General features: G+C 41.7%; 1 protein-coding gene across 2 annotated transcripts in view; it reads left to right on the top strand.

Annotated features, from left to right (window-relative positions):
• Positions 1 to 13,606, top strand: part of LOC108031676 (uncharacterized) — a 53,037-nt gene that overhangs the window by 20,429 nt on the left and 19,002 nt on the right. The gene's annotated exons all lie outside the window — the stretch shown is intronic.

Here is a 13,606-nt window from a genome sequence, read left to right as displayed (position 1 = left end):
AAGTTCATGACTTCATTTGTCCATTTTTGACATTCACTTTTGTTTGCCGACATTGTCTTGCGTTACTTTTCCTGTCGATTCTGTTGAGGTCGGGAAAAATTTCGGGGCAACGAAAAACCCTTTAATTACAGGCTTTCGGGGGAGAGAGAGTGAAAGGAAGAGGCACACAATTAAAATTGGTCGATTCTGTTGAGGTCGGGAAAAATTTCGGGGCAACGAAAAACCCTTTAATTACAGGCTTTCGGGGGAGAGAGAGTGAAAGGAAGAGGCACACAATTAAAATTGGCAACCGCGGCTTATAGAAACCAAGAGTTTTTGTGTCCCTCCTCATTGAAAGTCTTTGAGACGGATGTACCGCAGCATCGCATTGATCAATTTCAAGACGACGTCTTTATAAGTACACCTAAAATATTCAGGAAAGAAGCTCGGCGGAGAAATGCCATAAAAATAAAACTTTCTCAAGTGCCGGCAGTCGATCAATTGAAACGCTTCACCGAGCAAAACGATTCAATGAAATAATTACAGAGCCAACCGCAAGATAGAAACCCCGTCCCGCACTCTCCATTTCCCCTCTTAAAAGCTGTGCCACACTTTGCCACTCGATGTCGCACCGACAATTTGGAAAGTAAAAGTCGAACTGTCAACGTATCTTTCTGTTCGCGAGGTCCAACCTTCCTTCCAGACAATTGAAAACTCTGCCGCAGAAGATGATTGATTTTTTTTTGTGCAATCCGCGTGCTTTTTTCGCCGCTGGCGGATGAGTTGGCCGAGTGTTTGGGCCGGTGTGTCATGTAATCAAAAATCACTCGCACGGATCAGTCGATCAATTACTTTGCCCAATCATGCAGTCATGTGCGAAGACTGACATCCGAGGAAGAGACTCTCGAGAGCTTCGGTAATAGATCTGTGAATGGGGAGGTTTCGTAATGCTTCAGATACTTTTTTAAATTCTTACAACTTGTCGTTATGAATACTTCAGAGATTGCGTACTCTTAATTATGAGGGAGTAAGGTATTATTGGAAACTCTTTCTGCTGCCTACAAGCCCTAAAGCGAGTTAAATTTAAAACAAAAAATGGGTACAGTTCTTACTAAAAAAATAATTAAATAAAATTGTAGCTCCAAACACAATATTTATTATATCCAATTGTCATTTTCCCCGTTCAAATGTTTATGCAAAACTTTCCCAAATAAAAAACCATTTAGCCATGAAATACTTTTTGCGCATTTTCTACAGCTAGGTAAATGTTTTTCATGAATATTTTGATTTTATCGTTTTTGGGCAAATCGAATGCGATTATCAAAAGCACTTAATTGGCAATTAGTTTTTGGCCGAGCTGGTGCTCGCAATCGGCAACCTGAAGCGTGGGACTCCCTGCTGGGATCGGTGGGTGTGGAGTGTGTGCGGAGTGGAGAAGTGTCTTGGAGGCTCGGTCAGCCACTCGAGAGGGTTCACTTTCTTCTTTCTTTCTCTCATAGCGGCTGCTCGATGTGTGTGTGGTAATAAAAACTGATGAGTGGCACCCGCAATCCAGCTCGCCCCCTTTTCATCGACCTCTTCGTCGGCACGATGATGAAGATCATCATCGCCTTGTGGCAAACACTTTCATTTGCCGTTGACAGAAGTCTCGTCAAGTGGTGAAGTGGGGACACCCATGCAAATGAAGGGGGAGTGGGCCGAAAACTTGTTGCTGCCTCGTTTGTTTGTTCATCAACGTCATCATCAGCGTCAGCGTCAGCGTCGGAGTCTCGCAGCATCCAAATAATACCTACGAGATACGAAAACAACTGACTCGCCGAGACACGAAGAAATTTCACTTTCAAAACTCACAATAATTCCGGGGGGTATCCATATATTTATGGCGCGGGTGCAGCCAGGAAACGCCGGCTTGTGAGCGTAATTGTGTGGCAATTGTATTGGATTTGCATGCCTCGTTTTCTTGCATTGGCGATTCGAAAATCGATGCTGATCTCGGTCTGTCCCGGTCTCTCCGGCTCTTTTGGGTGATTTGTCGACAACATTTTTGCCGCTTAATTGGATTGTGGACGGATCTCTTTGTGGTTTTGTGGTAATCATAATACTTTATTTAAGTCTAATAATTGGCTGAGGCTTTTGTTTTCGCTCGATGATCAGATAAAAGTGAAGTTGGCTGGAGATCTTGTGCGGGAGAAATAAATTAGGATGCGGATTTCCTGCTTTGTTTTCTCTTTGCCATCCGATTTTATCCTAGATAACGAGATCTTTATCACCGATCAAGTTCGTTAAGAGAAAAGCTTGGATCTATGGTGGGGAAGTAAATTAGGAATCCGATTTCCTGCACTATTTCATAGTCTAAAAAATACAACACATTTAAGCACATTTTTCTTGAATTGAGAACATTCGTTCTTAAAAATCGTGTTAGCACATTTTGAGTTCCATTTTCTAAATATCAAAACATAAGAAAGAGAAGAGAAAAATTAAATAGAGTTTATTCAACAACTTTGAATTTTATGTTTACAATTAAGAATAAAAAGTTCTGAGGCTTAGAGTACTTACCATAAAAGCATGATCGATTTAAGGTGGTATTCTAGAATTCTTATGATGCCATTGCCACATTAAATGTTAACTCTTTTTATAATTCTCTTGCCTATTTTTAAGACCCTCCAATAATTCCTCCTCCAATTCACGGCCACCATCTGCTGGCACTTTCCTTTCAGAGCCCTTTTCTTCGCTCGCCAGCAAGCCATAAACTATTTAAGGTTTTAGCAGCTTTTGCTTTTACTCGAGTCGTGCGCGAAACCGTGAACCGTTTTATCGCCCTGAATGACTGAGTGACTGACTGACTGAAAGACTGGCAGACTGGCAGACTGGCAGACTCTCTGCTGGAAAATTACATAGTTTTCCTGCAGTTTTTTGTTCGGTTTTCTTTTCGTTATTGTTGCCTTTCAAGTGAAACAAATAGAACATAACTTTTGCTTTCACCTTTTTCAAGGGGAGCCTCCACAACAACGTCAGCAGCCACTCAACGACAATTCCGGCAAAAATCTCCAAGTTTTTTACTTCTCTTTTTATTGTTGTTGTCGGGGGAGGTGGATGCCAAAAGCGGACAGCGAAGTCTGTTTGTAATTGCGTTGCCCTGCACGGAGAGAAAATTATAGGATTAGGCTTGAGACGATTGCATTTAAAGTGGGTCATAAATATTAGGAATTATTTCATCAACATTAAGATGATAAATAAATAAGTATTTTTTGGCATAATTTATATGTAGTGCATAGTGGGTAAAAAAATTGTTAAGTATTAACTCAGCATTTAAGGGAAGCTAAAAATATTATAATTATCTTGGATGAATTCTTTTGTTATATGAAGCAATAATTATTTGAAACTGTGTTTATTACATTATATATACGCAATTAAATCTTATTGGTAATTCTATTTTAAAATAAATAAAACTAAACACTTTTTATTTAAATAAAACATTTAAAGATAAGCCTTAAGTGCCAGTACCAAAAGCTGCTTACCTTAAAAATGCTTCATTTAACACGCAACTAAATAAATTGTAAAAAAGTTTATAAAGTGTTTTACAATCAAAATTCTAAATCAACTTCATATATTTCAATTAGTACTTTTTCTACCTAGTGCCTCTAATTTTTCTCTGTGCACCACAACAATGGATGGAGGCGGAGTTGTTGCTGGCGATGTGGCTGAAGTTTCTGCTGAAGTTGCGTTGGCGTCTGGCGCTCAATTTGCATGCCAACAGCAGCCAAGCGAAGAGGAGATCACCGAGGGGACGCGGGCGGCGAAACAATTTGTTATTTGCCTTTTGCGGCTCGCGTCCTCTGCCATTTCAATTTTCGCAGGGGACACAGGTGGGAGGTGGGAGTTGGAAGATGGGTGCTGCTCTGGGCCCCAGAGACAGCCAGCTCAGCCGGCTAACCCAGTGACCAAATGAACCACATTCTGGCAGCCCTGCCACTTGGGAACTACCTAGATGTGTCTGCGGCTGCTTAGATATTCTGAGCGCGGCCTGCAGTTGAAATTCGCGCGCGCATCCAATAGATTCGGAATGCTCGACGCATGGCAAATGGCGAATGGCGAATGTTGAGATCCGAGCCCAAGAAAGTTTCTGTCGCTTCGCCGGGGCAGAGCAGACTTTCGAAAAGAGGAGATTTGCTAATTTTCGTCTGGGCAAGGGAATTTACGAGCAGTGCCAAGGCGCCTGACAGTTTGGAAAGTGCTGAAAAGGGCCAACTACTCGTAGAAACTAGAAACCAGGCAAACCCAAAACATTTTCGCACAAAACGCACACATTAGTGTCGCTTTAATTAGGCAGAGACGGAGATACTGCCAGCGCAGCTCACGAAACACAAATCACCGAGGGTCTCAGCAATCGATAAGGCAGACTGGGGGCTCACCTTTGCCCAATCTTCGTGCACGCCATGTAAAGGTTAGAGGTCAAATGTAATGAGCCCGACCGCAGCACTCACATGTGAACTCTTTTTCCCCGGCCTTCTGCCAGGGGCGAAATGTTAACTGTTACTTGCAACCGGTTATTAAGTCGCTCGGTTTGTTTATCTCCGCCATAAGTGGATTTATTTGCGGAAGACCTAGTAAATTTTAATAAGCGTGATTATAAAACAAATTTGACATCCAATAAAAGGAAAAATATTTGCATTGTTAATTTATGGCAACCCCGATTAGCGTCATTAAATTGTAATTTGAGCTTGCAAATTCGATTTTAGCTCTGACAGTTTTTGCATGAAAATGCCTTCCTCGAGCATAACTCATCCGAACAGCCATCCACTCAAATATCAAAGTGTTGCCCCACTTTAGCCACATCTTTTTACGCACATGTCGTAACTCTGCCAAAGTAGGATAATTTCGGTTTAAACTTTGGGATACGGCATGCATCATCATCCTCATCTTCAGCCATGTCAGCCAATCATCCGAAAAAACACTAATCTTATGCAAAATGTGAAGGTTAAAGCCAGCAACGAGCGATGGCAATTTTTGGCTGGTTTGCCGTTTTTACTAATTTTTAATTTACGTATTTATATCGAGAGCTTTAATTTACATCATTTTTTATTTTTTCGCCGCCGCAGATCTTTATTTTCGTGTTGTTTTCGAAGAGCAAACACGTTTCCAGATCGAAGCGAATGGAAACTAGTTTCAGTACAATCAGCTTTAGGCTTTTTGGGCAACTCAGCTCAACCTCAGGCTATTTATTACAGCCAGTTTGAGGTTTTACGTACAAGTATATGCAGATCTTTTATTTCAGGCTGACCACCGATATCGATCTACCTTTAAATATTTATGAAATAGATTTTATGGTCCATTGAATGGCCAGATCGAATGATTTGTGACCAGCTAAATTTAAGTGGATTTTGTATTCCCAAGTTTGAAGGAGGTGAAAATTTGAAATAACAGCCTGGTAAATAAAACTGAAGTGGGGCTATTAATTAGGTGGTAAATATTTAATGGTAAAATAAAATCGTTTGTGATTTAAAACAAGCACAGTAAGTCTTCTCTTACTCAACTGCAAGCTGTAAATATTATTAAGATATTTCCTCATTATTTACCGAAGCCAAGGATCCACTTGTTTGACTTTCTCCCCCATACATCTAAATTTAGCCCGTAACTGATTTCTTTACATTACTCACTGTCATTGCATCCGTCTTCCTATGACGAGCTGTCAAAACGTAAAGACCCTCAAAAAAATGCCATTATAAATTTATATAATTTAACACAGCAGGCAACAAAATCTTATTAAGTGCACTAAAATGTTTCGATGAATTTTACCTTTTTTCTCGTTGCTGCTGTCGGCTGAAGTCATAAATTTGTCGCTCATTAAATTGCTGTTTAATGTTATTTAGCACGCGGCCACTCACGTAATAGCAAATGACAAAAAAGCGTTACAACAAAAGCGTTAACTAAAACTATCTTAAGTTGCAGTTTAACGAACTGTGACGGGACAAGCTTGGAGATAAAAAGCTGCTGAAAATCTCCTCCGCTTGGCTTCAACATATATATTTTATGGACATGGAAGAGCGTTTCGAATTTGTGCAGTAGCGCGACCCGAACTTTAATTAAGATTTTCGCTTTTCCCTTGCGCCGTAATTAAAATCTGTTCACCGCTCAGTTCATACATAATTTCGGATGATTTCTTTATTAAATTATGTAAGCTGCGGCGAAAGCCAAGGGAAATGTCAATTGAGCTGGGGCAGCTTGCCCCGTGACCCAAATTGAAAAATTAATTAAAGTGAACGCCCCGGCCTGGTCGAACCTCCTTTATTTTCCCCCATCCCTGCTTTCCCGGCCAGTGGTCCACACCCACCCACATTTCACTAACTAACCGACTAACAATTGGTCAGGCTTCCAGCCCCCGCCCCACCCCAATCTGTTTTTGGGCCTGGCCGATCGACTTGGGTCTTGGGTTGGTCCCTGACCGCAAACGTGAAGAGCGCCGCGATCCCTGCCAGAACACCGAGCTGCCCCGGCAGTTATAATAATATTAAGCATACGCCACCTACAACAGCAACAAAGCGGAGAAAAATTGCAGCTCCAATCTGCCCGGGCCCTGGGTCAACTCCCCTTTGCTGTAGCTGCGCCGAAAAAACAAAGCCCAAATAAAAATAAATAATAACAATATTTTTCAAGCAACAAAGGAAATCAACGGGGGGAAGCGAAGCGCCCAAAGCAGATAGCCAGGCTAACCGAAAAACCAAACCCATTTTAACCGTTAAGCACATTTGACTAAATCTGCTACACATGGGCGGCATCCGCATTGCGGGGGATCCACATGCACGGACAGTGGCGGCGCTGCGAGGGGGTGGCCGGTGGTGGCAGGGGGCATCCCGAGTCAAAGCGATCGCTGCAGGAAATGTGCTGGAGAACATCGCCATGGACTGGAATCGCTTGTATCCCCTCCATCGCGGCGTTTTTCGGCGATAGCAGATCGCGGTACTAACAACAATAGATAACGAGAATGAGGCGGGCTCTTGGGACTAAAGGCAGCCGCTGATTGAATACTCTTAGAGGGGAATATCATTAGACACTGCCGGTTTTCCAATCCTGAGGATGGGAATAAAGGACACATTTTATTCTAAAGTTGAAACATTAGGTATTAGTTGCCTAGGAATTTTCTGAGAAAAAATACATTCTTTTCTATAAAATACTATCTTAATTTATTTCCAATTATTATTTTTCTAAGAATTTCATTTATTTTATGGACATTTGAACATATTATTAGCAAAATAAGTTCAAGTCGAAAAGAAATACTTCATATTATGTGTACAAAAAAGTCAATAAATAATTTATTTTATTTTCTATAATTTACTATAAAAATGCTAAGTTACCGAAATCATATTTCAAGCCTCAGACTCAACCTCAACATGGTTAATATAATCTCCTTTCCTTTGTCTAAACCATTAGAAAAAGAGATTGAACACCTTTTTCAGTAGTTGAAGCTTGTTTGTCAACCAGCTTTCGATTTACCTGCGATGCCAGATTCGTTGTCGCCTCCTTTTCTGAGTTAGGGTATGCCAAAAGGTAGCCACTTGTTGCAGCAGGAAGCTGAACGAGCCAGCCCACATGCACCGCACTATCGCACACACACTCGTGCTCCAACTCATACTGGCGGATCGAGTGAAAACAGTTAAGACAACAGCAACAACAGCAACAACTGCAACGACTGCAAAACTGCGAACTGCCAACTGGCAACAGGAAGACCTTAAACTTGGCCTCAAACGTCAGCGGCAGCAGCGGCAACGTCGTGAAGCCAGTACACAGCAACAACAGCAAAAGATACAAAAAAGAAAAACAACTGCAACTGCTGCACAGTCAAACACACAATTCAATTTTATTTCATTTACTTTGTTGTTGGCTGCGGTTGCCGTTCGCCAAGGAGCCTGGCTGTGGGGCTTTTGGCCCAGCCTCAGCTGGTGGATTTGCTGTTGCCATTTCTGTGTGTGGGCTGCAGCTGCCCCGCCCCCCGCTCGTTGGGATGGCTGGCATCGTTCGGATCGCGCCACTCCGCTCCACTCCACGCCATTCCAGTGCGCTCCTCGAGCGCCAGCAGCTCATGAATGGGAAGTCGTCGCAGCTTCTAACTCATTTTCCTGCCTCCAGTTGTTGGGGCTCGTTTTTTGGTATCTTTGTTTTGTTTTTGGTTTTTGTGAATTGGCGTAAAAATGTTGTGAGAACAAATGGTTGTTAACTTTTGCACATATTTTTGTTGGCTCTTTGTCGTTCTTTTTTTTGTTGGCGCGTTAAATTGCGTTTAACTGTTAAACTCTCCGCCGGCCGTGCTGCAAGTTCGTTGCCTAAGTCTTTCGTTTTGCGCGCGCGATTTTTATTGCCCATACGAAGTCAGTTTTATTTTATATTATTCTCGCTTGCGCTCTGGCCGCTTATGAAATCCTGCAGTTGTTGTTTTAATAATCATAAGTAAATATGTGACTGGCGTCGAGTGACTAACCGACTGAGTGCCATTGTGTGTGTGCGTCCGTCCGGCTGATCAACAAAGTTGCCGCAATACGCCGTTAGCCAAAGGCTGCGAGCTGTTTTTCCCTCTGTTTACTACTTGGTATCTCGGTGTTTATGGTTTTGGGTAGGGCGACAATTGGAGTCGACGAAGGTAAGCCAGAAATATTTTGGGGTACAGATGGATGAGATTGCCGAATGGGTTGATTTGCGTTTACTGCTTGGCCAGCAATTACTAATTAAGCACCTGATGACGAGGATCGGCGACTATGGTTAATTAAAAAAAAAGTTAAATATTAGTTTTTAAATTATTTTGACCTTTTATTATTTTTTGGGGACGTACCCTAGGTTGATTTAAAGCTGAAAATTAACAACACATCTGCTTCGCCGACATATTGTCACCTCTGTCACCTTTCAAACTATGAATTCAAAGCCCCACCAATAAAAGCGAAAACAAACACCATTCATGGTGTGCACAAACGATTGCCACCCCATAACCTTGAAAAAATCTCGCTGAAAGCCAGCAGGTCGGCCTGACCAACCAAAGATATTCAAATGTTATGACATTCAGAATGAGGAAACCGAATTCCATTCATTAGGAAGAGCAGACAACACCCAACGAATAAAAGAAGAAACAATCAGAATTGATTGTAGAATGTTTACTTTTGCGTGTTTTTGCGTGCTTAGAGATCATTAAATATTCGAATGGTGTAAGATGGACCAGAAGTGGGGGGAACGTCGCCGAGCTGAACAAATAAAACAGAAAACAGAGGAAAATCACACAAAAACTCGCCTTTCATATGCAAAAGAAATCCATTTACTATTGCGGACAAAAACGAGTCGGGTTTAGTTGGCTGGGCTGGAACCAGATCTGTGAAGGTCAGCTCGTTTAGCACCTCTCCCCGGGTCTGGGGCCATCCTCCATAGACAAGATGGGGCCGGAGAAATAAAATAAAGCAAAGTGGCATTAAACGAAATCAAAGTGCTGCCTCCACTTGGCTAGGTTGACAATTTTAATTGCGTGCCAAGTGCTGGGCCCATAAATCATTGGGAGTAGTGGGGAATTTTTACGGTTTTTCGGGTAGTATCGCTTGCAATTAGCCGCTGAGCCAGCGTTTAATTTATATTATTAGGGGGCATTTACAGTTATGTGCCGACTGATTTGTGGCTGTCTCCTTTCCTTTCCTCACCCAAGACTCATGGCCATTGTCAGCATTCAGCATGCGGCATCCAACATCCAACATCCAGCATTCGGCATCCAACATCTGCATCAGCGTCAGCGTCATCCTCTCCTCATCGTTCGTGGTGTTATTTCCCGGAGTAGGTTAATAGTGCCAAAACGTTGCAACAACAACTGCAACAAATGGCTGCCGCAATGACTGCAGCGTTCAACAAACGATGCCTCATTTATTTCTCTTTTTCCACCATTTTTCCTGGCTTTGTTTTGTGTCTGTGCTGTGGCACCGTCAGTTGCACCCTTTCATTCTGGACAGAGTCATGGAATAACATTATTATCCCGAATTTACCGCCGCGCTCCCTTTTCACCCTAGCCTATCCCTCTAAAAAACAAAGAAAAATGGAAATCCCATTCCCAAAGTGCTAGGAATATTTATGCAGCATTATTATTTATTTTATTGACAGGCAGGCTGAAAGAGTTTTCCCTTGACTTTCCATACTCTCACCAACTGATGTAGAACTCTGATTTGTTTGGCTTAATACTTGGGAATTTCTGATTGAAAATATAAACGAATTTTTGTTGTTCATTTCATAGAAAACTAATTTTAATTATCGTCAACTAAAAATTTATTCGATAATTTTATAAAACTTCTTAGGAACACTTCCTTTCTTGAAATTAAGTTATGTTATCTTGCAAAAAAAAACATCCTAAGTTTTAGATAAATAGTGTATCTAATTTTATTTTATTTTCCATGAAAATTTAGCTATACCTTGTAAATAACATAATAATAACATATACATTATAAATTATTTTTTTTGACCCTTGCAAAAAAACGTTTTAAAACATTTATCAAAAAACTAAGTTCAAAGAATTAATAGATTAGTTGGTAAAAAATCAGGTGTAATAAAACCAAGCAGGGTCTCCATCAGTCGATGCTGCTTTTCCCCGGCCAATGACAGTCTCCCATCCCAGTCCCAGGCAAATTGACTTCGATTCCCGGCTGGATGGATGCTTTGACTGCTCCGACAGCCCCGAATGCTGCTCCTGCTGCTGCCAAGTGGCAATAATTTGCTGACTTGCCCAAAAGTCGGACCCCAGAGAAGAGAATCCCGAAAGAAAACCTTTTACTTTGCGCTAATAAATTGCCATTAAACGACTTTGGAAGGCATTGCCACAATTGTTGCACCATAATTTCCCATCAAATTTTTCACACTCGTTTCGCCGGTTGGTTTTTCGGTTTTTGGCGCTGCGAGTGTTCGCGATAATCAAATATTTGACCTCTGCCGCAAATAAATTCCCAATGCAATCGCAGGCCAGGCCGAGGAATCGAATCCAGTTGGCCAGAGTTGAGTTGGGCCGAGTTGAGTTGAGAACGTGAAAGCGCATTGCCGGTTGGCCGGTATCCGTTGGCTGCAGAATGCCGAATGCTGGCTGGCTGGAAAAACGTCGGCGTTGCGTGTTAAACACAATTCAAAGTCTATAATTATTGTACAATTGCCAGCAGAACCAACAGAGCCCAGTCAGGCCTGGCTCTGGCCAGATCCGAGCTCCGTCTGCCGACCAAGTCGGCGGCTGGGACTGAGGCTGGGATTGGGATTGGGATTCGGACTTGGATTTCAGACGGGGACTGCTGGTGGAGCTGGGACACCAGCAGGCAGCATGGAACATGAAAATTGTAGCGTGTAAGTCGCAGTGAGCAGTTGCAGGGGAGCAGAGGAGCCAAAGAGCCGAAGAGCCGAAGAGCCGAGCATTCCAAACACACATTCTAATTCCACATGCGCCGCGACTTTGGGATTGACACACTGCTGGCAGCAACTGCCGGTGTGCTAGGGACGAGTTCGTGACACGGCGCTTAAAAGAATGCTTGTTTGGTCCTTATACTTATGTTTTAAAAGCTTTAACTAAGAAGTATAAATGCTATAGTATACTACATTTTCGATTACATATTCTACTACATATTCTACACATTTTTTACTACATATTCTGCTACATATTATACACATTTTCTACTACATATTCTGCTACATTTACCAGTATATTTTCTACTACATTATCTAGTAAACTTCTACTACATTTTTTCCATCATTTTCTAAGCAAGTATTTCTTCGAAAATATTTATACATTCGTTTTTTATCAATGAATTTGAGCGTATAAAATACATATTTATAATTCAAAAAAGTTTTAAAAATTTCAAATATTTGGTTGTGAATATTTAAAAAACTTAGAATTCCTTTTCAAGTTTAAGATATAATCAACAATATAATTTTTTTAACTTTTATAATTTATAATTTATGAGATGTTTATTATTTTAATAAATATATAAATAAATCTATTTAATAACTTAGTATGTAAAATCAAAAGTAGTCGAAAAATATTTAAAATAATTTCTTTATTTTTGATAGCTTTAAAAATTCTCCTAAAATTGATTTTTATTATTTTTTTAATAACCCTAGCACTGCTTATGATAGCATCCACACCTTCCATGCTAATATGCTTATGCGATCATATTATTCTAAGCCTCTCCACACGTGGCCACCTCCAACGGCGGCAGATGTTTATCTGAGTGAATCTTTGGCTGAAGCGCCTGAGAATCGCGCTCCCCTGCTTTTGCCTTGCCGCTGCCTCAGCTTTAACTGTTAACTCTGCTCTGACTTTGGATCTTTTGACTCGCAATTAATGCACCAGACCTTGCTGTGTTCCTGCAGCCACGGCTATTGTTGCTGCTATGGTGGTACCACTTTTAGTTGCAGTTTCGGGGAAGCGGAAGCGCTGCCCACGCCCACTTGTCAGTTGGGACTGGAGTGGGCGGTGGTGGCACTGGGGGTGTTCTTGCAGCCAGCCATCCCGCCCCCACGCACACACATGCTGGATAGTGGCGATCTCCGCCAGAGATGGCGGCAATAGTTGAAAGTCTAATTGTAAACTGTTGCTCGCAGTTTTCCTAACTGTTGCTTGTTAGGCGCTTGTTTATTAACAATTTAGCACGGAAAATTCACAGGCAGCACGGAGCGCAGCGCACAGGATCGGGTGGGAGGTGGAAAATTGGCCGGGGGCGGAGGAGGTGCGAGAGCTCTGCTCGTGGGCGTTACTTATCTCTCTCCGACCGGGACCACCGAAAAATTTATGCTCGTCGCCGGAGCGAACTCCTCACATACTCGTAAAGTTCGTCAGTTTATGCGATGACCGCCTGACCTTCCCCGCCCCTTCCATCACCCCATCACTGGTGTGGCACCAGCTATGGCTCTGCCTCCCCCCACCACCCACTGCTCACATGTTCCTCGCCGATCATAACTGTCACAATGTTCGAGGCATGAAAATGGGGCGTGTTGGGTGGCTTGGATTGTTTCTGGGTGCGATGGATGGGGGTGGATTAGATCACCGAGGTGGCTAGGATGTGGCCCCGTGTGGGCGGAGGAGGCGGGCCCAACGGTGACGGTGTGGCAAACGGCTTTAGGGCATCGGTGAACGTAACGGAGGTTAACACATTCTTATTTGGCTGTTGGGGAGGGCAGACTTTCCTAGAAAAAATAAGAAAGCAAGTGTGAGTTATTATAGTACTTCTCAAAAGCAATACATTAAAACAGCAGTTTATTACATGAGTTTTCACTCATTTATATGAATTATTTAGCAGTTCCAAAAGCAATAATATGCATGTAATGCATTTTAAGGAAATATTAGTGCTCTCTAAAAGGTTGCTATAAATTAATGCTTTTGAAATTAAATTTAAACAATTTTAAAAGTGTTTATCAAATATATACATTTGTAATATTTATATCATTTATTTTAGCAAAAAATAAGTATTAGGGATATGTTTATTAAGAATATATTTCTTAAAAGGAACCCCGTCAGCTTAGAATTACATAACAAATAAGGGCACTGATGGTAAAAACATTGTTGTTGACTTCCTAAAATAATTAAAATAATGTTTTTTACTAGGTAATATTTCGAAATTGATAGAAAATATTTCTAAGC

This window comes from Drosophila biarmipes, chromosome 3R, assembly GCF_025231255.1.
Source record: "Drosophila biarmipes strain raj3 chromosome 3R, RU_DBia_V1.1, whole genome shotgun sequence".
NCBI lineage: Eukaryota > Metazoa > Arthropoda > Insecta > Diptera > Drosophilidae > Drosophila > Drosophila biarmipes.
This window is presented reverse-complemented; position numbering and strand designations above follow the sequence as displayed.